Genomic DNA, 26,288 nt, shown 5'->3' on the forward strand with positions numbered 1-26,288 from the left:
GAGACTAGGAGCAAGTGGAGCGACTGAGGTATCAGCACGTTCCATGACGGTGGGGAAAAGAGAATAATCAAAGTGGGGATCATCGGGGATGGAGAAGACCTCGGAAAGGTGGGAAGCGAAGTGGTTGGCCTTACTGAGGTTGTCTGGAAGGGGGCGATCGTTATGGAGAAGGGGGTAGTGGGGAGCGGAAAGGGAACCAGTAAGACGATGGAAGGCAGACCAGTACTTGGAGGAGTTGATAGGGAGGGTGGCATTGAGTCGTGTGCAGGTCTGGCGCCAGTCCCGGCGTTTCGTTGCTGTAATAAGGTTCCGTACGTGTCGCTGTATTTGCCGGTGGCGTTGGAGTGTATCCCTGTCACGAGTGCGGAGGAAGGAGCGATAGAGGCGGCGGGATTCACGGAGGAGGAGGACAGCCCGCGGAAGGAGAGTGGGACGGTGTGGGTGGATGGTTTTAGTAGGAACATGGGCCTCCACGGCGTCAGTAATTACCGTCTGAAGGAAGGACGAGGCGCGGATGATGTCGTCAGGATGGCGATAGGTAAGAGGGTGGCTTTCGACCTGGGTGGAGATGGAGTCCCGGTAGGCAGCCCAGTTGGCACGGCGATAGTCATGGACGACCTTGGGAGGGGGTGCAGGTTGCGGAGCTGGAGGGGGGCGGTTTGCAGACGTTATGGTGAGAAGGACAGGGAGGTGATCGCTACCTGTGGGGTCAAGGACGGCGACAGTGATACGCCCAAGGAGGTTGGCGGAGGCAATGACAACATCGGGGGTGGTGTTACTTTCGGGTCGGGTGTGCTGGGGAATGGGAACAAGGTCACCCTGGATTGTGGAGAGGAACTGATGCCACCGCCGAAGGGCAGCAGGAGTGCGGCTATGGACGTTGAGGTCGGCGGCAATCACATAGGTGGAGAAGGTGTGATCAATGTGTGAGATGAAGTCATAAGGAAGAGGAGCAGTGGAGCGGACATAGATGGTGGCACAGGTAATGGTGAGGGAGGGGAAGAAGACGCTAAGGATAAGGTGTTCAGTGGGGTCATTGAGGAGAGGTTGTGGCCGGACGGGGATATGCTTAAGGTGGCCAATCGCGACTCCACCCTGCGCACGAGGACCAGGAGCATCAGTGCGGTGGAGGATATAGGGGGAGGAGCGGACAGAATGGTGGGGCTGGAGAAAGGTTTCATTCAGGAGGAAGGCGTCGACCTGGTGGTGGGAGAGGGTGTGCATGAGGAGGTATTTGTTGGAGCGGAAGGAGCGAATGTTCTGGAAGAGGATGCGAGACTCGTGCCGCGCCATGACGGGAAGGAGGGGGGGAAGAGAGGGAAGGGAAGAGACTTAAACTAGGGTGTCGAGGCGGGTGAAGGTGAAGTGGGCTTGGTTGTGGGAGTAAGTGGCGAAGGTGTTCAGGTGGAACACAGAGCGAGCAGCAAGGGATATTTGTTGGAAGGTGTGCGGGCGCTGAAAAGGGTGAATGTTTTGGAGTACAACGGTAATGAACCAGATGATGTCCTCGGCCGTGGGGGGTGGACGGAGGGAATTGTTAGGATGGACAGGAGGATCGACGGGACGAACTGGGACTGTAAGTTCAGGGGTGGCTGGAGGGGGTTTAGCTTTACACTTGTAGGAGTATGTGGGATGGGGGCCATTGCAGGTATTACAGGAAGGAGGAGCAGCGAGGTTGGGGCAGTTCTTGAGAAAGTGGGAGGCCTTGCAATGGGGACAGGTGGGGGGGTTTTTGCAGTTGGGAGTCAGGTGGTCATTGTACATCAGGCACCGTTGGCAACGGTAGGATTGGGGAGGGGATTTGGAGGATTCAACAGGGTGGCGACGGTGGTATATCAGGGCACCCTGGGTGAGGAGGTGGTCTATGGACGGGGCGGACTCTGAGAATACCCGCATGAGGTAGGTGGGACCAGAGGCATTGTGGATACGGCGAGCAGAGCGGATGTCCAAGTCCGGGTGGGAGTTCAATTCTACCAACACTTCATCCTCTGTGATCACCGGGCTGAGCTTGGTGATCACAGCGGTGTAGGTGGGGGGGCGACGGGGAGGCTGGGGCTGACGAGGAGTGGAAGCGGAAAGGAAGGGTGTCAGAGAGGCGTGGGGGCCAAACATAACTCGTGGGAGTTTTCACAGGAGGTCTGTGTGAAATGATGGGGATGGGGACTTGATAAGGACTGAGTCCCTGCGGGGAATGAGTTGGGAGATGGGAGCACCAGGTAAGTACTTTCGTATTTCCTTGGTGAGGGTACGAGCGTCGAGGAACTTAGGATCGGGAGTGGACAGGACAAAGGTGTGGAGGGTGGGGGCCAAGGTAGGGGTGGCAGGAGGAGGGGTGGTGTCCATGGTGACGGCAGGGGGAGGGGGAGGGGGAGGTGGCGTTGATTTTTTGTGGGAAGTGGCGGGAGCAGAGTCGGTAAGGACGCGCTTTTGGGGTTTTTTGGAGACTGGAGGCTGGGAGGAGGGGAGAGGGACGGGGAGGAGAGGGAGGTGGCGGGTGGCAGATCCCTGTGGCGTAGTGGAGGCACCGGGAGAAGCAGCTGGTTCAGTGGTGGTGATGGTGGCTCGGCGCAACGTGATGCGTGCGGGAGATGCAGAAGACGAAGCGACGGGGTCGGTGAGAGAGGGGAAGCCAACCACCTGAGGGGCGGCAGCAGAGGCGGCAACAGAGGCGTACGTGAGGGCGGGGGTAGTAGTGGGAGCTGTTGAGGGTGTGGAGGCTGGAGGAAGGGTGTAGAGGTGTGGGTATACAGCAGGGGAGGAGATAGGGGGGTGGGTAAGTGGAGGAAGGGAAGGGGAGGTGGAAGGAGGGAGGCCAGAGGCGGCACTCCAGGAAGTGACTGTGGGAGAGGGGGAGGGGGAGGTGTAGATGACGGTGGAGGTGGGAGTACTCATTGCAGACGAACGGCGACGGACAGACGGACGTGCAGCAGGCGGCGTCGGCGTCGGCGTCGGCGATGGGCAGCGGCGAACAGCAGGCGGCGTCGGCGTCGGCGTCGGCGTCGGCGGCGAACAGGCGGACGAACAGCAGGCGGCGGCGGCGGCGGCGGCGGCGGCGGCGGCGGCAGCGGCAGCGGTTACGACGACGGCGATGGACAGCCAGCAGGCGGACGGACGGACGAACGAACGAACGAACGAACAGCGACAGCAGCGGGCAGACAGACAGACACACACAATCTTCGAAGACGGAGATTCCACCCTGAGAGTAGCCCAGGCTTTGCAATCTGACGCTTTCGAAGGAGGGGATCCAACCCTCTAGATGGTGATGTCGTTACGTTAGTTAGGTTTAAGTAGTTCTAAGTTCTAGGGGACTGATGACCTTAGATGTTAAGTCCCATAGTGGTCAGAGCCATTTGAACCATTTTGAGAGTAAATCGAAGAAAGACGAAAGTAATGAGAAGCAGCAGAAATGAGAACAGCGAGAAACTTAACATCAGCATCGATGATCATGAAGTAGACGAAGTTAAGAAATCCAACTACCTATAGTCCGTGAGACGAGTGATTGGTACTGACAGTTCCGGCGGGCAGACGGCGCTGTTGCCGAACGTGGCTCACAGCACGCGGCGCCTTGTCTGCTACACGCATTCTCTAGCAGCAGAAATAAAAGCGAGACAAAATACATGTCGTATTGGTACGCGTGAATTTATTTAATGTTGATGCTTGAAATATATTAACTCGAAAACTGATAAGAGCTATTTGGTACAAGTATCTAAGATGCTGAAACATAATAAAGTTATTTGTTAACTTCACAACTGAAATGAAAACTATTTTCGCAAGTTGTTGAACATTAGCAGTTTTGGTTTCCATTGTTAAGTATTAGCATTGTTAATTTGTTCTACTACAAGCTACAGAATAATAGGTCAGTGTATTAAGAGTTATAATCTGAAGAAGAAAGTACTCACAATATGATGATCTGGTTGTAGATCGATAGCAAACTCCCTCCTTACATTCCTGAATACGTTGTAGTTACTGTAATGGAAAAACACCACTCACATCACTGTCAGAATCTGATTTGACATTGTCTTCCTCAGCACTACTCGAACTATCACTGCTCTCTCCCAGATGTATAATTAAATTTTCGATGCATTCTTCCACAACCCCTACGGTTTTGGCCGCCTCTCTGATGGCACTTGCAGTGCTGTTTACAATTTTAGCCCACGTCTCGCTTGTCACTTTATTGATAGCTGCTGGAAGGGGAGTTTCCGCTTCAGAGATAGTTAATTTTTTATTTTTTGCAGCAATGTAATTTTTTATCTGCCCCCACACTCCTTCAATTGCATTGAAGTGACAGTGGTATGGAGGAAGCCGAACGATTTCATGCCCGTGCCTTTTAGCAATCTCGTCAATTACATATGTTGGAAATTGGGGTTTCTTTTGTGCCACAATTTCGAGCAGTTCCGCCTTCCTTAAATCTTCTCTGAAATCTACTTTTCGCCGTTTCAACCACTGAATGATATCGTCTTTTTTTGTTGCCAAGGTTGGTGCCTTATCGTGAACAACAGAATGATAAGGCGCATTGTCCATAACAATCACTGATGGACTTGTCAGATTCGTCATAAGCGATGTCTCGAACCATTCTTGAAATACTACACTGTTCATTTCTTCATGGTAATCTCCCGTCTTTTTTGAGCGAAACATTTTCAACCAGTTTGGCACAAAACCTTTCGATGTTCCTGCATGTAAGACAATAATACGCCCTCCTTTGCCAACAGGCACTGCCATTGTCCCCTCGGGCGTTCCATCATTCCAGTCTCTACGTAAAGAATGGCTGGCATTGACCCAAGTTTCATCTAACCACACTATACTTTCGAATTCCACACCCACGATCCTGCGCAGAAATCTGCACCGCCATGCAATTACATCTGTCCTTTCCATTAATATTTTGCGTCCGTTAAACAGTGAATAGCTGAAGCCTATGTCTTTCAACACTGTACGCAATGAAAATTTGCTCCCTTTAAAAAGATCGTCTTTCTGAAGCGACACCAGTAATTTAGATAGCTGTATATATAACGACGAATAGCGTCTTTCTGAAAATCGTCCAAAGCTGTCACCTGCTTATTTCTCGGTCGCTTCTTTCCTGGTGTGTGCAGCTTTGTTGTGCCACTCTCGTCACAATCTACACTATACTGTTCTTTCCCTATCTTTACAACAGCGTTCTTACTTATTTTCAATGTTGTTGCAGTTCTCTTCACAACCTGAACAACAGGAATTAAGGTCCCACCTTTGTCCTTTTCTTTCTCAAAGTAATCCCTCACAGAGCCCACGAATTCACGGGCCTGGGTGTGTAGCACACTTTTCTTCCTCCGTTTCACTTCTTGTGTTGAGCTGGTACTACCCGCCGCACTAGACATTGTCTACAACGAAACATAAACAAAGAAACACTAAAAACAACAAAAACGAAATAAACTGCGAATTCAACTTCAGACAAACGACGAACGACCGCACCGCCTGCACGCGAGACTCTGGTAAGTTTCATAAGCGCGCGCTACCGGGTTTCAGAGCGGCAACGTGGCCCTTGCTACCCGCTCAAAGTCAGGCCGTCATTGGCTGCCTGCCTGCGGTCGCTAGGCAACGGAAAGACGCTACCGAGCTGTCAATACCAAAGACTCGTCTCCCAGACTATAGGTAACGAAATAACCAATGACGGACGGAGCAAGGAGGACGTCAAAAGCAGCCTAGCACTGGCAAAAAGTGCATTCCTGGCTAAGAGAAGTCTACTGGTGTCAAACATAGGCCTTAATTTGAGGAAGAAATTTCTAAGAATGTACGTTTGGAGCACAACATTTTATGGTAGTGAAACATGGACTGTGGAAAAACAGGATCAGAAGAGAATCGAATCATTTGATATTTGGTGCTACAGACGAATGTTAAAAATTAGGTGGACTGATCTAACAACCCTACTACAACAAAGGTCAAACATTAATTATGATTGTAGTGTTGCTCACGCTGCTAAATATTGCATTTTCGGGCAACAACAAAGTTATATTATGTGGCAGGTATCATTAGAGTACAGTTAATAAAGTCATTTCTTGAAATAATGGATAAACTAGGCACTCATCTTTTCGTGTTTCCCACGCTCGTCTCGTTGTGAACTCATGGCTCAATCGTTGAAAATCTAGGTATTGATGATTCCAAGCTCGGATGCAAAGAGGCCTAGGTGTCATTCTAAGATATTCAAAAGTTTTATAGATGCGCTTCACAAATCATTCTTGAAGATTAAACTTTTGCAAGTTAGGACAATGGTGATGTAAAAAAGTAATCAGCGCTTCGAATTTAAGTTGCACTTCCTTTTTATTACTTTTGTTGCAACATCACTTCAGAATATAAAACATACTTGAAAATATCTTCCTCAGTGTTAACGTTCACATTTCATAAACTGACTACAATTTGCGCCTTTTCAACATGACGACCAAGACTTGACTCTCTAATAACCGCTTACGCACCCAAAATTCAGAGTTACAAGTACGTCAAAGATCATAGTGACAAAAGGAAGAATACACATGAGAATAATATCATTCCAATATATACATATCGACGTATCGAAGTACCTATACATTAATGAAATCAAATCTGAATGTTGTCACAGAAATATGTTAAATATTTTACAGAAACACAGTAGAATATTGCTGGTATCGAGAGGTTGAGGTTAGGTGCCGCAATGGTTACGCAATTCAAGTACCATTACACTGATAAGGTAAGGAATGAGGGCGCTCTGCGCAAAACTGGAGGGGAAAGGAACATGCGGAGAACACTGACAAGGAAAATGAACAGGATGATAGGATATTTGTTAAAACGTCAGGGAATGACTTACATGATACTAGAGGGAGCTGCAGAGAGCAAGAACAAAGTGCTCGTATTAGACAGGGTGTAAGACAAGGCTGTAGCCTTTCGTCCCTTCTGTTCAGTCTGTACATCGAGGAAGCAATGATGGAAATTAAACAAAGTTTCAAGATTGGAATTAAAATTCAAGGTGAAAGGATATCAGTGATACGATTCGCCGATGGCATTGCTATCCTGTGCGAAAGTGAAGAAGCATTATATGATCTGCTGAACGGCATGAACAGTCTAATGAGTACAGAGTATGGGCTGAGAGTAAATCGAAAAAGGACGAGGGTAATGAGAAATAGTAGAAATGAGAACAGCGAGAATCTTAACATCAGCATTGATGATCATGAAGTAGACGAAGTTAAGGAATCCTATGACCTAGGTAACGAAATAACCAATGACAAACGGAGCAAGGAGGACATCAAAAGCAGACTAGCACTGGAAAAAAGGGCATTCCTGCCCAAGAGAAGTCCACTCATATCAAATATCGGCCTTAATTTGAGGAAGAAATTTCTAAGAATGTACGTCTGGAAAACAACATTGTATGGTAGTGAAACATGGACTGTGGGAAAACCGGAACAGAAGAGAATCGAAGCATTTGAGATATGGTACTACGGACAAATGTTGAAAAGTAAGTGGACTAAAAGGGTAAGGAATGAGGAGGTTCTGCGCAGAATCGGAGAGGAAAGGTATATGTGGAAAACATTGATAAGGAGAAGGGACAGGATGATAGGACATCTGTTAAGGCATGAGGGAATGACTTCCATAGTACTAGAGGGAATTGTAGGGGGCAAAAGCTGTAGAGGAAGACAGAGATTACAGTACATCCAGCAAATAATTGAGGTCATAGGTTGTAAGTGCTACTCCGGGATGAAGAGGTTGGCGCAGTAGAGGAATTCGTGGCAGACTGTATCAAATCAGTCAGAAGACTGATGACTCAAAAAAAAAAAAAAAAAGGAAAGAAAAAACTGCCAGTTTCGGTTATTAGCGTTACATTTTAGTCAGCAGGACAAAATATTAGTCACGCCGTTAACAACGCACACTGGTCTCTTTGGAGCACTGCATACTGTGTAGAACTGGTAGGAGGCTGACAAGTATCCCTGCACCCCTGACACGAGACATGGCACTAAAGTGGCATGTTAAGTGGCGATCGGTTCTATGCAGCCAGCTCAGGAAGAAGCGTCGATGTGATTACATGACAGAACGAGAGGAAGTATCTACCGCGTCTGGGCGTGCCCATCACCACGAGCTTAATCAACTCGCCCATTCGTTGATGCTTCAATATACTTAATGTAATAAATGTTAATAGAGTTAAATTGTTTTCAGCTGCAGCAGTAGAAGTTAAGTAGTTATAATAACATCGCTAGTTAAGAGCAACATAGTGAAAGGATAAAGAAAACTGGCTGGCTCTGAGCACTATGGGACTTAACAGCTATGGTCATCAGTCCCCTAGAACTTAGAACTACTTAAACCTAACTAACCTAAGGACAGCACACAACACCCAGCCATCACGAGGCAGAGAAAATCCCTGACCCCGCCGGGAATCGAACCCGGGAACCCGGGCGTGGGAAGCGAGAACGCTACCGCACGACCACGAGATGCGGGCGGATAAAGAAAACTCTCGAGGACGCTGTTGTGTAGTCTTTTTAGTGGATATGCTTATTACATGAATGAATATAACCGTCACTTTTGTGGAGTTACTAAGTAAATGAATGTTGACTGAAATCTTTAAAAGCCGGCTAAAAAAAATTAAATACTGCTGTTAAATACGAGAAATGCCGCACGGCATGAAATATAATCATTTCATTTACAAGCATCTCGTGTTCTTAATTATAATGCATGAATTAGGTCTAAATGAAATCTAAGTTCAGTTACATTAGCAAACCTAAATACACGGAGTGGAAGATTTATTTTCGCTGCCAACGTCTAAAATAAATTAGCTACTGCGAGATCAGTAAATGATACTATATGTGAACAATGTAAGCTATGTAGCAAAATTATATACTCGAAATTTTAATTCCTCTTCCCATGCTTGTTTGTAGACGACATGGTATAATAAATTGAACCTGTGGCTAATATCTGCTGGCAACCTCTGGGCACAGAAAATCTAAAATTAGGTGACATACACATGTAATTTAAACAACAACATCTGTATGTATGTATTCCAGGAACAATAAAAGAAAATTTCCAATGAGGATGTTTAGGTATTAAAGCAGAACAATTGTATTGTACTTGCAAAAAGGCTGACACTCTGTTATGCACTCGTAGTGAAAGATTTATTCCTGCTACCGATGTCTAATGTCATACTGTAAAGTTAGTTGCGGAATATGCTCTGCATATGTCGAAAACAAACCAGTTAATGTTTTAAGGTAAAAATGGGATATATTTACATAAATTAATTGCATTCAGTTTTGAAATTAATATGAAATGTCAAGTAGTTGGGGTGTAAGTAAGTGACACCAATGTTCAAGAAAATATATTTATGTTACTTAGTTTAAGATGACCAATAATTTGAAGGTACTATAAACAGTGTACATAACTATATGTGCAAAGTGAGTAGATGCATATTTGTACAATCTCATTGTAGTCACTTTTTGGAGTCAGTAAACTGATATTGCAGTCACTGGGTGGATCTGCTTAAAATAAACCTTGCAGCCACTCTTTTCGAACTGTCAAAATGAATATTGCAGTCACTGGATGGAGCTGTTAACCTACATTGCAGTCACATGACTGGAGCTCTCTCGTAGATGTTGCGGTCACTATAGCAGAGCTGGATGAACAACGATCTTTACATTTATTGTATTTAAACTAAATGGAAAGGGGAATACTGAAAATCAGAGCATTTATGTACAGAAAGAAGAGTTTAAGGAGATGATGATTTATGACAAAGAAAGTTATTACAAAAGAAGAAATAGGTACATGCTGGTTAACTGATAACAAACCCCATTATATGCATGAGGATTAAAAATAAATGACTCTAACAAAATGATAAAAGCTATATGGAATATAGTAAAAAGTGAAACAGGAACAACAAATCAGGCAGATAAGGAAATTATGTTAAATGTAAATAATGAGTTGATTAGAGATACCTCCAAAATTTCAAACACTTTCAACAACTTTCTCCTTTCAATGGTTCAAATGGCTCTGAGCACTATGGGACTCAACTGCTGTGGTCATAAGTCCCCTAGAACTTAGAACTACTTAAACCTAACTAACCTAAGGACAGCACACAACACCCAGCCATCACGAGGCAGAGAAAATCCCTGACCCCGCCGGGAATCGAACCCGGGAACCCGGGCGTGGGAAGCGAGAACACTACCGCACGACCACGAGATGCGGGCTTTCTCCTTTCAGTAGCAAACAACTTGGATTTGCATAGTTCCGCAGAAGATAGCTTAAAATATTTAAAAAATGCATTTCCACAGAAGTCTGACAAAATTCAACTATATCCTACCTCACTGAAAGAGATTTGTAATATTATTAGCTCTCTTGAAAAGGAATGTTCCAGTGGTTATGATGAAATCAGCACTACTATAATTAAATGTTGCTCCTCAGAACTTTGTGACATACTGAGTTACTTATGTAATGAATCCCTCCCCAAATAGGCTTAAATATGCTATTGTCAAACCATTACACAAAAAAGGAGACAAATCATCACTCGAAAACTTCTGTCCCATTTCATTATTGGCAATATTTTCAAAAGTGTTTGAAAGGATTGTATACAACAGACTTTATAAACAGTACAGAAAAATATTCTCATTCAAAATCAGTTTGGATTTCAGAAAGGATTGTCAACTGATCAAGCTACATTCACTTTTACAGATGATATGTTAGAATCAATAAATCAAAAGTTATTACCACTTGGAATATTCTGTGATCTGGCTAAAGCTTTTGACTGTTAAGCATGATATCCTTGCACAAAAGTTAAAATATTGTGGGATAACAGGAGTAGCAGGCTCATGGTTCTCATCCTATCTTTCTAATAGAAAACAGTGTGTTTCTGTATCAGGCTTACCATATAACAATAGCCATTCAAGACATAAAACCATAAGACAAGGTGTGTCCCAGGGCTCTATTTTACGTCCCTTGTTGTTCTATTACATATTAATGACCTTCCATGTGCAGTGTCACAAAATGCAAATTTTGTCTTATTTGCAGACGATACACGTATTGGTAGAAAAAAGTATCCATGATCTCACTGAGCAATCAGTTAATGAAATACTCGTATCAGTGGGTGGGTCACAGCAAATGGATTGTCACTGAATTTTGACAAGACCCAGTACATACAGGTTAAGTACCTCACAGAGAATACCTGACCCTATAAGTATAATGTATTCAAACAACAAAATTAAAGCTGTAGACAGTGTCAAATTTTTAGGGCAACAAATTGACCACAACCTAAAGTGGAAAACTCACACTCTAGATTTAACGAAACGCATTAGTTCAACTGCAATATGCATGATAGCAGAAATAGGTGATTTAAAAATGAAGAAGTTAGTTTATTCGGCCTACTTCCATTCACTAATGAGTTATGGAATCATCTTTTGGAGAAATTCCTTTCACAAAGAGAACATTTTCAAAATTCAGAAACGAGTCATTAGAATTATACTTGGTGTCAGTCCTAGATCATCATGCAGAGACATCTTTAACAAACTTGGTATTCTAACTACTTCTTCCCAGTACATTTACTCATTGACGTCCTTTGTCATTTCCAACATGTCTCTTTTTACACAAAATAGTGCAATGCATGATTATGATACCAGAACCAAAAACAATCTGTATAAAGACTATAAAAGCTTGACAATGATACAAAAAGGAGTCAAATACATGGGTACTCAAATATTCAATAACTTGCCACTTGCCAGAGCATATAAAAGGTCTTGAGAGTGATAAAGATCGGTTTCAGCATGAATTAAAGAACTTCCTGTTAGTCAACTACTTCTGCTCCATCGATGAATATCTTCACAAGATTGTAGCTCGTAACTCTGACTGCATTAGAATTGTACAATACCTATGTATCTGAGTGAAAAAAAACTTTGACTCTTTCCACATCCCAGATACTCCTCTCCAAGGGATCCATGGAAAACGATAAATGCAATGTAATATTTGGAAGAATATATTGAACATTATACATAAGCATAAATAAGTATATACTGGTTAACTCTGCAGCAGACACCATCCATATGCATGAAGATAAACGTGAATGGAAGAATATAATTGATATTATTTAGCCAGCCCGAGTGGTTCTAGGCGCTACGGTCTGGAACCGAGCGGCCGCTACGGTCGCAGCTTCGAATCCTGCCTCGGGCACAGATGTGTGTGATGTCCTTAGGTTAGTTAGGTTTAATTAGTTCTAAGTTCTAGGCGACTGATGACCTCTGAAGTTACGTCGCACAGTGCTCAGAGGCATTTCAACCATTTGATATTATTGAGAATAATACATATTGAGAATTATATATATTAAAACAGTGACTCACAGAGATCTGAGACTACACCTGTAATTCTGGAAGGGTATATTCATCGCTAACTAAGAACTTAATATTTTGAAGACATCAATCTGCAACTGACCCAACTTGTGACTTTCTCCGACCGATTCATCAATTTAGACAGTATTTCAGAATGAGATTTTCACTCTGCAGCGAAGTGTGCGCTGATATGAAACTTCCTGGCAGATTAAAACTGTGTGCCGGACCGAGACTCGAACTCGGAACCTTTCCCTTTCGCGGGCAACTGCTACCAACTGAGCTACCCAAGCACGACTCACGCCCCGTCCTCACAGCTTTACTTCCGCCAGTAGCTCGTCTCCCACCTTCCAAGTTTTACAGAAGCTCTTCTGCGAACCTTGCAGAACTAGCACTCCTGAAAGAAAGGATATTGCGGAGACATGGTTTAGCCACAGCCTTTCTTTCAGGAGTGCTAGTTCTGCAAGGTTCGCAGGAGAGCTTCTGTAAAGCTTGGAAGGTGGGAGACGAGGTACTGGCGGAAGTAAAGCTGTGAGGACGGGGCGTGAGTCGTGCTTGGGTGGCTCAGTTGGTAGAGCACTTGCCCGCGAAAGGCAAAGGAGCCGAGTTCGAGTCTCGGTCCGGCACACAGTTTTAATCTGCACTAAGTTTCGTTTTAGACAGTATTTATTTCTCTTAGAGAGGGCATTTGTAGCTGTACGCCAATGTCAACCATTCATACATCTGTTTTACTCCCTCAGATAACTAATACAGCTAGGAGAATGTCATGAGACACATTGTTGAGTGACCAGACTACTGCACAAATGTGAACAAACTGTATATGAATTTCTTCCAGAAATTTGATAGAAAGAATTTTTGTGATACCACGCAGCAGCCGTAAGAGCTTGGGTGACAGCAGGGCGACAGTTTAGTGGCCACTTTAAGGGCTCATCTCCACGCGAAAGTGATAGTATAATTTTTTCGGGTTGTCAAATACATGATATAAAGCGCTATCGATAAACAATATGTAGGTGCGGTGATAAACAGCAAACGTTTAATATTGTACTTCAGCTCTGACTCCACTCGCGCTACTCAGAGTGGTGAAATAATCTTTTTCTGTACTGACGCATTTTGTCAGTGCTCCAGACATTTTGTTACATACTGAATCAAAGAAGATTTAAAGAGGCGCATCGACGTACTCATTTATATTAATATGCTGCCAAGCAACAATTTGTACTTATATGTGAGTGTCTACTCATAATTTATGTGCATAAATGAGTTCTTGAATATGTATTTCATTAATCTCTATGTCTTTTTTTCATTTTAGTAGTTTTAGCAATGATGTAAGCGGTTGCGACATGGCAGAGGTTTGTGTGCAATCTGCTGGAAAATTATAAAGTCCTAGCACAAAAGAACCATAAATCAATCTTCACACCAATTTTACTGCAAGAAGTTTGATATTTCACAAGGTAATGTAAAAATTCTTAGCAAACGCATGACCTCAGTCACCGATGCCATTGTTCACAAGCCAGACAATGTGTGAGGAAATAATATTGTTTAATCTTAATACTTAGAAATATTATTAATTATCTGATATGTGTTCTTATCCTCATATACAGAAGTATTATTATTATTTATACCACCATGGAGCGTAAAGACGGCTTTGCTGTTGTTCAAGATGAAATTAACTACGTAAAACGCCAGTCTTTGTTTTGTTTAATTTGCTGACTGCTTTAATAATCTCACAATGAGCCAGGTAAGGCTATTTTGAAAAAGGAGAAAGTGTTAATGACTTGATATTTGAAAGACAGATGGAAAAAATACATGATTTACAAAATTCATAACATAAAGATGCATTGGGTTCTTTTATCGTACTTCCGGTTTCAGTTACAAACCATCATCTGGTGCCTGTACATCGTAATTGGATCGTGAGTCACAAATGTAACTACAATTACAAAAATAAAATGTAAATGATGGGAACAATACTCTGTAGTACTTAACGAAACTCGAAGAAATACATCTTATATTTTACGAAAATGGAAACCTTGGAATGCAGTTGTTGACACACTCATTGGCAAAACCAGGTCATTTAGGCTGCAGTTGAGAAGTGACGTAAGGGTGCATTATAAACCGACAAGACGAGCTGCATACGCATAGGTTAAGTATAAACAAGTCAATGCACGCAGATCACAAAGAGCAACCAATGGAATGCAGAGATCAAGACTAACAAGAAATATCAGCCATAGTACGCTAGAAAACAGTTTCACCATAGCGGTAGACAAGTCATAATTCAGTAAAAATGGGAAGTTACACAACAGAGTTTTTTTAGTGCTATATAAAAAATACAGCACGAACAATCTGTGTTCAAATATCAACAGCATTAAGAGCTGTATGCAGGGCCAATAAACATAACTGCCATCATATACGTACTTCATACCAACATAATTATGAAACTGCGAGAATTTCTCTTAGGGAAAGTGATACAATTTGATTTATGAGGAAAAACAATAGTTCCTTTTGTCAAGTATATATACACCATGTGGCAAGCGCCTCCCATCGGGTAGACCGTTCGCCTGGTGCAAGTCTTTCGAGTTGACGCCACTTCGGCGACTTGCGTGTCTATGGGGATGAAATGATGATGATAAGGACAACACAATACCCAGTCTCTGAGAGAGAAAATCTCTGACCCAGCCGGGAATCGACTCGGGCCGTTAGGTATGACATTACGTCGCGCTGGTCATTAAGCTACCTGGGGCGGACGTTGTCAAGTTAGATGAGTGCAGCAACACAGATTATTTGATCATAAATACGAGCGATGAGGAACATAGAGAAAGATGTTGGTAATATACATACTTCTTAGTGGTCATACTAATGAGTACAATATAAATAGCAGTCGACATGATGAGACTACAGAAAAGTCACAAAATAAAGTGGAGAACGTTACTAGAAACTACAACATACGTCAGTCTGCTAAAGGTAACCTCTAGTCAAATTCTATGTAGATAACAAATACACCATTGTACAGTAGAAAATAACAATTAAAAATAGGTGATAATACATTACTGAAGAAATGCAATGAAAAAATAGAAATATATGACGGTAACATAGTATTTGGCAAAGACACAGCCGTAAGGAAACAGTTCACATGCAACACTCTTACAGAGTTGGGAAAGTAACTTGTCTTATCTTTTGTTTCTATTTTCATACTTATCAAAATCAAGAATAAACTAGCAATTTACATAGGTCATCCACAATACGATGCTGATAAGATCAAGCATAAATGAAGATAATTAAAGGACAAAAATACAGAACATAGCACAGAGCAGACATAAAAAATAAAATGTATGCTCCATATAATCATGATGAGGTTTATGGAAATATATGGCTTAAATTAATCGAGTTGATAAATAAGAAATTTTGCAGCCAAGACTGCATGTTGAAATATTTTTATTCTCTCAGTGACGGGTTTCGATTGATCTAGCTGTCATCTTTGGATCTTCTGGAAGAAACATTACTGTGCATGAATCATACAACCATAAATGAACCACACTCCATTTATAAAACTTAGGCACCACATCGGCCTGTTAAATACACAAAACAGGATACTTAAAATGTACATAGCACAAGTACATATTGCATAGCACATTAGCTCTACGCACGTTTTAATTGCTCCTTTTTAAGTGCCTGATACGCCATTGTGGCGCCTGTTTCTTATAAATGGAGTGTGATCTGGTTATGCTTGTACAATTCATACACAATATATTATTTCCAGAAGATCCGAAGATGACAGCTAGACCAGTCGAAACTGGTCGTTGAGGAAACAAAAATGTTTCAACATGCAGTCTTGACTACAAACATTGTTGTTTATCAATAAAGATCAAATCTCATCCAGCAACATGTCAGCTTACAGTTAGTACAGCGCTAAGAATAAGTTAAAGGAAAATATGTCTACCAGAACATACATAGGCAGTGTAGCATCCTAGAACCAAACTTAATTGTAAAACACGTCAAGTGACAATTTCCATTTTATTTTTGCGATTGTAGTTACATTTGTGACACATGTTACAATTATGACGATACAGGTACCAGATAATGGTTTGTAACTGAAATCGGTAGTGCAATAAAGGAACACCGCTTTATGTTATTAAATTTGTAGAACAAATTTTGCGCTGTTGACAGATGCCTGAAGAAAATGTTCAAAAAACATGTACAGTGCAAGTGAATTTTATTTGAGGTGTTCCAGCAGATATTTGATCTTGAGATTAGTTGTGCGAAAGTAATGAAACTTGGTTATTGGTTTGAAGAATAATTTACAGCGCAAATTTTAATACATTCGAAAATTTGTCAAGAGAACTGGAAGATATATTTATTCTTAGAACGTGATAGAAACATTGACAAAGGTGAGAATAAGATAACCAGTTACGAAGTGGGACACAGACCCAGGCCCAAATCAAGGACAATTTCAATGTAGTATCCGTTGCGCTTATTCGAGGATCTGAGTATTCGGTCTCTATTGCGGATAGTTTCACTTGAGTTGGAACAGGATAAATGTTTGAGTGGACAGGGTTGGCAGTGTGGAAACAGATAGACAGACACGTTCAATATTATCCCTGCACCCTCAAAAAGGAGAAACGCTACTTAGGCTAAGCGAACAACGTCTCTGCCATGTCAGGCGCTATTCTCTGAGGGCCATTGACTTCACGCATGGCGTGAGCTGCTGGTCAATGCAAGCAACAGTTTAACGGAACAGTTAACCGCAATCTCCATATGTCATGATTCTGTCATTGCCAGACTTCGACGAGACCTTGTAGACGTCCCTCTTCCTTACACAAGCCACAATACAATGTCCTCACAAACATAAATTTTGAATGAGAAATCCGCGTATAATGAACCTTACCTCCTAGGAACTATCACACCGAAATGTTGGGTTCCGTATAAATTTGTTCGGAACTGGGATAATTTTCTTATTGAAACTGTATATCTCCTCTGTAGATATGTCTGAACATATACAATTGACGAAAGACTATTTTTCTTCTGATAATACATTTTTATTATTCACTGCGATCCATTTCGTAAATCGATCTTGTACCATGAAAATTATTAATAACATTTGTCAATTTAACTGATCAATAAAAGAAATTTACATTAAATTGAAAAATGGTTCAAATGGCTCTGAGCACTATGGGACTCAACTGCTGAGGTCATCAGTCCCCTAGAACTTAGAACCAGTTAAACCTAACTAACCTAAGGACATCACAAACATCCATGCCCGAGGCAGGATTCGAACCTGCGACCGTAGCGGTCTTGCGGTTCCAGACTGCAGCGCCTTTAACCGCACGGCCACTTCGGCCGGCCATTAAATTGAAACGGTGTGGACGGGGCCTAATCATTTACCGTTGATTGCACAGTAAACACATACACTTTATTTAAGGAATTAAAAAAAAAAACAATCTTTTTTAAAAAAACTGACTGCAACACAAGCTACGCTGACGGCTGAAGGCCTTATTAAGGGAGAATTCAAAATTATTTTTCGGCTGAAGGCCACAAACTATACCTCAGAACATTGGCTGAAAGCCTGAATCACCAATTTGGAAGACAATTACACGTTAAAAATACCAAAATAATTTTTAAACAATCATTTACAAAACAAATTGACTGTAACACAAGTTATACTGACGGCTAAAGGCCATATTAAGAAAGAATTCAAAATTATTTGTCGGCTGAAGGCCACAAGCAATACTTCAGAACACTAGCGGCTGAAGGCCTGATTTACAAGTGAGGAAGGCAACTACACATTGAAAATACCAAAATAATTTTTGAAACAATCATTAAAAAATTTGACTGTAACACAAGCTGGACTAATGGCTGAAGGCCTTATTAAGAAATAATTCAAAAAATTTGTGGCTTGAAGGCCACAAGCAAAAGCAATAATTTAAACAAAATATTATTTTTAAACAATTCACACAATCAGTCCAAATAAAAAGGGAGTGATCCACAGACAGTGCTCCAAGGATCGGCCTGAGAAAAAACTCTACAGCCACCTAAGTGGTGAGACAGGCAGCCAAGAGTTATGCTCACCTAACAGGATGACAACTCAAACTAGGGGCAGTTTAAACGGCGATCAGTACTCTTACCAAATCCACCTAACGTGTAATAACCGGTACAACAACGGAACAATTCAAGCGAAGACGAAGTGACAAACAGCACAGTGTTTTCAGAATCCGGTGTTTAAAACATAGAAAAGGCAGAAGGAACCACTACAACCAAGGTAGAGAAAAGAAACCACAATCCACACCGCAGTCAAGGAGGCTGTCAAACTACACGTCATGCCGGACAGCATCGGCAAGACGAGGAAAAGTACACTGCCGCAAAAATACGCTAACATCCAGGGCAGGTAACTGGGACATTAGCGGCCACTAGGCAGTAAAATAGCGCTGGTTGCACTTCAGCAATGATAACACAAAATTAAAAACTAATAAGAGGCAGTAGAATACAGCTAATAGATTCCACCCAATCGACATGCTCCACTTGTTGCTGTTTGTCTCACGGCAACCCTGCCAGCAGTAACGCACGAACAAACAGCGTGATCAACAAATAGTGGAGGTTTCACTACTGGATTAATGTTCACTCCGATCAACGCTCTAGGTCCGATGGACAATGAGTTTGTAGCCCTCGCAACTGCAGCCCCTCGATCCGGCAATGCGTGCGTGCCACCAGCGCTCCCGGCATTTCCTCGCACTGCTGGACCTCTCTGCTGCTTCGTCCCAACCGACCTCCCGACACACCCCACCCGGAAAACACTTAACGTCCTTCCAAAGATAGCATGGGTACTAGATATTGGTAAACGGTGCCGCTGCCACTCACAGACAGACAACGCTAGCAGACGTGTTGGCGACAGTAAACAAAAGAAGAAAACGAGATGCCAACCTACAATAGGCACCAATGCGAGCCAGACATGGCTCATAAATATAATACCGTTAGGCTGCAGTTTTACTGCACACAATATACCTGTCATCATTTTTCATTTTTCTAATTTTATAGTAGGTAAAGAAACTGATTTTATAAAATAACAGGCAGCTACTATTTTTCATATTGTCAAAATTTTCAACCCTTGTTATTAACCACTAAGGTTATAAATCTCCACTCAAATCGTCATTTTCATAAAACAAGATATAAATTAAATCACAAAAATAGTTTTAATGAAGACAGTCAATTTAGTACTAATTTGTATTATATACTGTTCAACAAGTACTGGAACATGGGCTCGTAACATATATGCTAATTTTTTTGCCGCCAAGTGCGTCAGAATAGAGAGGGCTTGGCATCTGTTGAGTGCGGTACATGTCTTCTCTGATCGATTGTGTTCTTTGTACGGCTCATGCAAGCTGCACCCTATATATCTGGTAAGTGTCAAATGATGAGGATGACGAGTCCCATACTTCTTGGACAGAGCGTAGGGGAGCGATACGGAAGACCCGCACCGCCTTACGAGGCAAGGTCCCAGTGGAGGTGGTTTGCCATTACCTTCCTCCGACCATAACGATGATGAATACGACACAACAACACCCAGTCATCTCGAGGCAGGAAAAATCACTGACCCGGCCAGGAATCGAACCCGGGACCCCGTGCTCTGGAAGCGAGAACGCTACCGCGAGACCACGAGCTGCGGACAAGTGTCAAATACGTGATGGTAAATTGTGTTTCAAGAACACGGAAACATGAGAAAGGAAACGGCATGTCATTTAAACAAACCTGGCCAAAATCTTTCCCAATAGGTTATACAGAAAGAAAGGAACCAGGCCTGACACTGAGACAAACTTTGGAAGTAAGTAATATTTATCTGCTAATATATTTTAATGCTGTTTAAACTATGAGATATTGTTACAACATAATAATTGTGCTTTATAATAAGTGGACAATAAATAAGGGAGTGCTTTATACGCTGCACAGCCTTCCCTCAGAAACAGTCCCAAATGCTTGTAACGGTGTTGCAAGGTAGTTCACGTTGAGAAATAATTATTAAGAAAAAAATTCTGTACATTGCACTATTTTCGAGTAAATTAGCATTGAAGTAACCCAATCAGGGCCCTGCGAGGGCAAATTCGAGTGGCCCGCCAGATACCGTTAGCGTCTTATATGTAAATCAAAGGTGGAAGGGGGAGAAAAGAAAGGAAAGGAAAAGGATTACCGATGTCAGCTGCATCGGGACATCACGTGGAATCAGAGGGGACGAGTAAAAATGTGTGCCGGACTTGGACTCGAACCCAGCATCAGCTACTTACCAGGCAGATGTGTTAACCACTGCGCCACCCGGACTACCTCAGCACGCCACAAGGCCTGCCCACATTCCCACCGAGCGCCACCTACCAGCATTCCCTGTCTCTTTCCTCCGTGCTCGCTACTGTGAGATTCCTGCAGCAGGTCAGACGTACTTCCGCATCCGCACTGAAGAAGGTGGATCCTTTGGTCTTCTAGGCGAATCAATTTTCACATGTCCGAAAGAACAGACACCACGCATTCATGTAACTGATTCGCCTCGGTGAACAATGGATTCACCTTGTTCAGTGCGGATGCACTGGTACGTTCAATCTCCTGCAGGGATCTCAGAGTAGCGAGCATGGAGAAAATAGACAGGGAGTGCGAACAGGTGGTGTTCGGTGGGAATGTGGGTCGGTCTGCGCAACTATGATGAACACAGTGTCTTGGCTGGGGTAGTTAATACACCTGCCTAGTAAGCAGGAGATGACAGGCTCGAATCTTGGTACAGCACACACTTCTACTCGTTGCCTCTGATTCCGTGTTATGAACCGATGTTTGACACCAGTAACCCATCCCTTCCCCTTTCTTCCTCTCCCCCCCCCCCCCCCTCTTCCACCTTTAGTTTACATATAATGCTTAACATCTGCTGAACCCGCGTGGTGTCTGTTCTTTCAGACATTTCCAAAAGAACAAACACCACGGATTCATATAATCAATTACTGTCGGTTGTTCCCACAGCGTATATGATAGCGCACGATACTGCTCAGCCTTTGGCTCCGGTTGGATCCTTACTGCCATCCCAATTTTTGTGTCGCTCTCTTGCTCTGGTTTAGAAAACCAAACGAAGAACACGCTCGGCGACACTTCTATTGGCAGACCGCATGAATTTGAGCGCAAAACGTCCTGATTGGCTAACTTCAATACTGATTAACTCGGAAACAGAGAAACATATCGAATTTTTTTTCTTAACAATTACTTCTCTGCAAAACCTATCCTGCAACATCCTGAAAAGCTCTTCAAAATGGTTCTAAGCACTATGGGACTTAACATCCGAGGTCATCAGTCCCCTAGACTTAGAACTACTTAAACCTAACTGACCTAAGGACATCACACAAATCCATGACCGAGGCAGGATTCCAACCTGTGACCGTAGCAGCAGCGTGGTTCCGGACTGAAGAGCCTAGAACCGCTCGGCCACAGCGGCCGGCAACAAGCTTTTGAGACTGTATCTGACAATCATATAGAATGCAGATGCCGTTTGTCCTAATTGCTTTTTGTTTGAATTTTCTCATGCTGAGAAATCAGAAGGAGGAGCTATCTTTGTACTTGGCAAAAAATTTCTAAGGCCAAAATGTCATAAATATTTATTTATTTACAACAAGCGGTTGTACCTGTCATCTTCAGGTACTACAAAATTTTTGTTATAAAACGTGCTCATTTTGAGCTGTAACCTCAAGCCAAATTGTCATGTTGGTGGCTAAAATGCAGTACATTTTACAAAGATCTGTTATAAATAAAACATTTAAAATCAAAAAGCACGTTGTGCACATGGTCAAGTCAAGGTATGTAGCGCTGACAGGTGATTGCTGCGTCATAACAATTACAGTAGTCTACGGAAAGTGTCTTCAATTAACAAGAAAAACGTGCTCGGTCCGGGTTCGAACCCTACCACTGCATAAATTTTGAATAAAAACCACCAGCTTTGCAGGCCAAAGACTTCCGGCGTAAGAAGCCCCCCCTCATTCTGCCAACGGCTTTGCCAAAGACGGCGGAGGAGCGGAGAGAGGTTCAGATCAGTCTCTCGCCCTTAGGGTGGGAAACTATCCCTAAAGGCGGAAGAATCAGCAATGATCAAAGACATGAGGATGCAGAAGGCAATGTAAATCACTGCATTAAAGACACATAATGTGTATCTGCATGACATGTGGCCTGTAACTAAAAAGTGTCATGATGATCTCTCCATTGGCGAAAGATTTTGGAATAGTCCCCCAGTCAGATCTCCGAGAGAGGACTGGCAAGGGGGAGGTGACCATGAGAAAAAGATTGAATAACCAACGATAGGGTAACGTCCTACCAGTAGGGGAGTGGAATGGAAAAAGTTTGAATGTGGTAGGGAAGCTAGAAAATCTGAAAAGAGAAATGCAAAGGCTCAGTCTAGATATAATAGGGATGAGTATAGTGAAATGGAAAGTAGATAAGGATTTCTGATCAGATGAACATATGGTAATATCTACAGCAGCAGAAAATGGTATAACGGGAGTAGGATTCGTTATGGTTAGGAAGGTAGGTCGGAGATTGTGTTACCGTTAACAGTTCAGTGGTAAGACTGGTGAAGATGATGAGGATATTGAACAGGTCATTCAGTACGTAAAGAGAGATGAAAATCTGATGATCTTGGGAAATGGTATGCGGTTGTCGGTAGAAGAGTAGAAGATAGAAGAAAGGGTTACGGGAGAATGTGGGCTTGATAGTAAGAATGACAGAAGAGAAAGACTAATTGAGTTCAGTAATAAATTTCAGAGAGTAGTAGCGAATACTCTGTTCAACAATCACAAGAGGAAAAGGTATACTTGGAAAACGCCGGGTGGTACGGGACGATTTCAGTTAGATTACATGGTCAAACAGATATTCCGAACTCAGGTATTGGATTGTATGGCGTACCCAGGGCGGATATAGACTTAGATCACAATGTAGTAGTGATAAAGAGTGGGCTGGAGCTTAAGAGATTAGTTAGGAAGAATCAGTACTCAAAGAAGTGCACTGGTATATTGAAGTAATTAGGAATGACGAGACACGCTTGAAGTTCGCTGAGGCTACTGATACAGCAATAAGGAATATATCAGTAGACTACAGTTGAAAAGGAATGGACGCCTCTAAAAAGGGCAATCACAGAAGTTGGAAAGAAAAACATAGCTCCAAGAAGGCATCTGCGAAGAAACCGTGGGTAACAGAAGAATTACTTTAGGTTATCGATGGGAGAAGGAAGTACAAAAATGTTCACGGAAATTCAGGACTACAGAAACACAAGTCGCTGAGGATTGAAATGAATAGAAAGAGCAGGGAAGCTGAGACAAAATGGCTGCATGAAAAATCTGGAGAAATCGAAAAGAAAGACTATCGGAATGACTGACACAGCGTATAGAAGAGCCACAACAACCCTCGATGAAATTAAAAATAAGGGGAGTCAACGTTAAGAGTGCAACGGGAATTTTACCATCAAACGCAGAGGAGAGACCGGATAATTGGAAAGAGGACATTGAAGGCTCTGTGATGGAGAATTATGTCTGATCTAATAGAGGCAGAGACAGGAGTGAATTTAGAAAAGATACAGGCTTCAGTATTAGAATCAGAATTTAAAAGAGCTTTGGAAGACTTAAGATCAAATAAGGCAAAAACGATAGATATCATTCCATCAGAATCTGTAAAATCGTTGGGGAAGTAGCAAAAAAACGACTATTCCCTTTGGTGTGTAGAATGTATGAGTGTTGCAGCATGCCATCTGGCACTCAGAGAAATGTCATCTACACATTTCCGAAGACTGCAAGAGCTGACAAATGCGAGAATTGTCACATAATCAGCTTAACAGCTCATGCATCCAAGTTACTGACAAGAATGATATGCAAAAGAGGGACAAAGAAAATAGAGGATGAGTTAGATGACGATCTCTTTGGCTATAAGAAAGGTAAAGGCCCAGAGAGGCAAATCTGACCATGCGGTTGATAATGGAGGAAGACTTAAGAAGAATCAAGACGCCTTCATAGGATTTGTCGACCTGGGAAAAGCGTTCTACACTGTAAGATGGTGCAATATCTTCGAAATTCTAACGAAAATAGGGGTAAGCTATAGGGAGAAACGGGTAGCATACAACATGTACAAGAGTCAAGAGGGAATATAAGAGTGGAAGAACAAAAACGAAGTGTTCGGATTAAATAGGGTGTAAGACAAGGATGTAGCCTTTCGCCCCTACTGTTCAATCTGTACATCGGACAAGCAATGAAGGAAATAAAAAAAGGTGCAAGAACGGAACGAAAACTCAAGATGAAAGTATATCAATGATAAGATTCGCTGAAGTCATTGCTGTTGTTGTTGTTGTGGTCTTCAGTCCTTAGACTGGTTTGATGCAGCTCTCCATGCTAATCTATCCTGTGCAAGCTCCTTCATCTCCCAGTACCTACTGCATCCTAAATCCTTCCAAATCTGCTTAGTGTATTCACCTCTTGGACTCCCTCTACGATTTTTACCCTCCACGCTGCCCTCCAATGCTAAATTTGTGATCCCTTGATGCCTCAGAACATGTCCTACCAACCGATCCCTTCTTCTAGTCAAGTTGTGCCACAAACTTCTCTTCTCCCCAATCCTATTCAATACCTCCTCATTAGTTACGTGATCTACCCACCTAATCTTCAACATTATTCTGTAGCACCACATTTCGAAAGCTTCTATTGTCTTCTTGTCCAAACTATTTATTGTCCATGTTTCACTTCCATACATGGCTACACTCCATACAAATAATTTCAGAAACGACTTCCTGACACATAAATCTATAGTCGATGTTAACAAATTTCTCTTCTTCAGAAACGCTTTCCTTGCCATTGCCAGCCTACATTTTATATCCTCTCTACTTCGACCATCATCAGTTATTTTGCTCCCCAAATAGCAAAACTCCTTTACTACTTTAAGTGCCTCATTTCCTAATCTAATTCTCTCAGCATCACCCGACTTAATTTGACTACATTCCATTATCCTCGTCTTGCTTTTGTTGATGTTCATCTTATATCCTCCTTTCAAGACACCGTCCATTCCATTCAACTGCTTTTCCCTTTGCTGTCTCTGACTGAATTACAATGTCATCGGCGAACCTCAAAGATTTTATTTCTTCTCCTTGGATTTTAATACCTACTCCAAATTTTTCTTTTGTTTCCTTTACTGCTTGCTCAATATACAGATTGAATAACATCAGGGACAGGCTACAACCCTGTCTCACTCCCTTCCCAACCACTGCTTCCCTTTCATGCCCCTCGATTCTTATATCTGCCTTCTGGTTTCTGTACAAATTGTAAATAGCCTTTCGTTCCCTGTATTTTACCCCTGACATCTTCAGAATTTGAAAGAGAGTATTCCAGTCAACATTGTCAAAAGCTTTCTCTAAGTCTACAAATGCTAGAAACGTAGGTTTGCCTTTCCTTAACCTATTTTCTAAGATAAGCCGTAGGGTCAGTATTGCCTCACGTGTTTCAACATTTCTATGGAATCCAAACTGATCTTCCCCGAGGTCCGCTGCTACCAGTTTTCCATTCGTCTGTAAAGAATTCGCATTAGTTTTTTGTAGCTGTGGCTTATTAAACTGATAGTTCGGCAATTGTCACATCTGTCAACACCTGCTTTCTTTGGGATTGGAATTATTATATTCTTATTGAAGTCTGAGGGTATTTCGCCTGTCTCATACATCTTGCTCACCAGATGGTAGAGTTTTGTCAGGACTGCCTCTCCCAAGGCCGTCAGTAGTTCTAATGGAATGTTGTCTACTCCCGGGGCCTTGTTTCGACTCAGGTCTTTCAGTGCTCTGTCAAACTCTTCACGCAGTATCGTATCTCCCATTTCATCTTCATCTACATCCTCTTCCATTTCCATAATATTGTCCTCAAGTACAGCGCCCTTGTATAGACCCTCTACATACTCCTTCCACCTTTCTGCTTTCCCTTCTTTGCTTAGAACTGGGTTTCCATCTGAGCTCTTGATATTCATACAAGTGGCTCTCTTTTCTCC

This window comes from Schistocerca americana, chromosome 2 (assembly GCF_021461395.2).
Source record: "Schistocerca americana isolate TAMUIC-IGC-003095 chromosome 2, iqSchAmer2.1, whole genome shotgun sequence".
NCBI classification, from domain to species: Eukaryota; Metazoa; Arthropoda; class Insecta; order Orthoptera; family Acrididae; genus Schistocerca; species Schistocerca americana.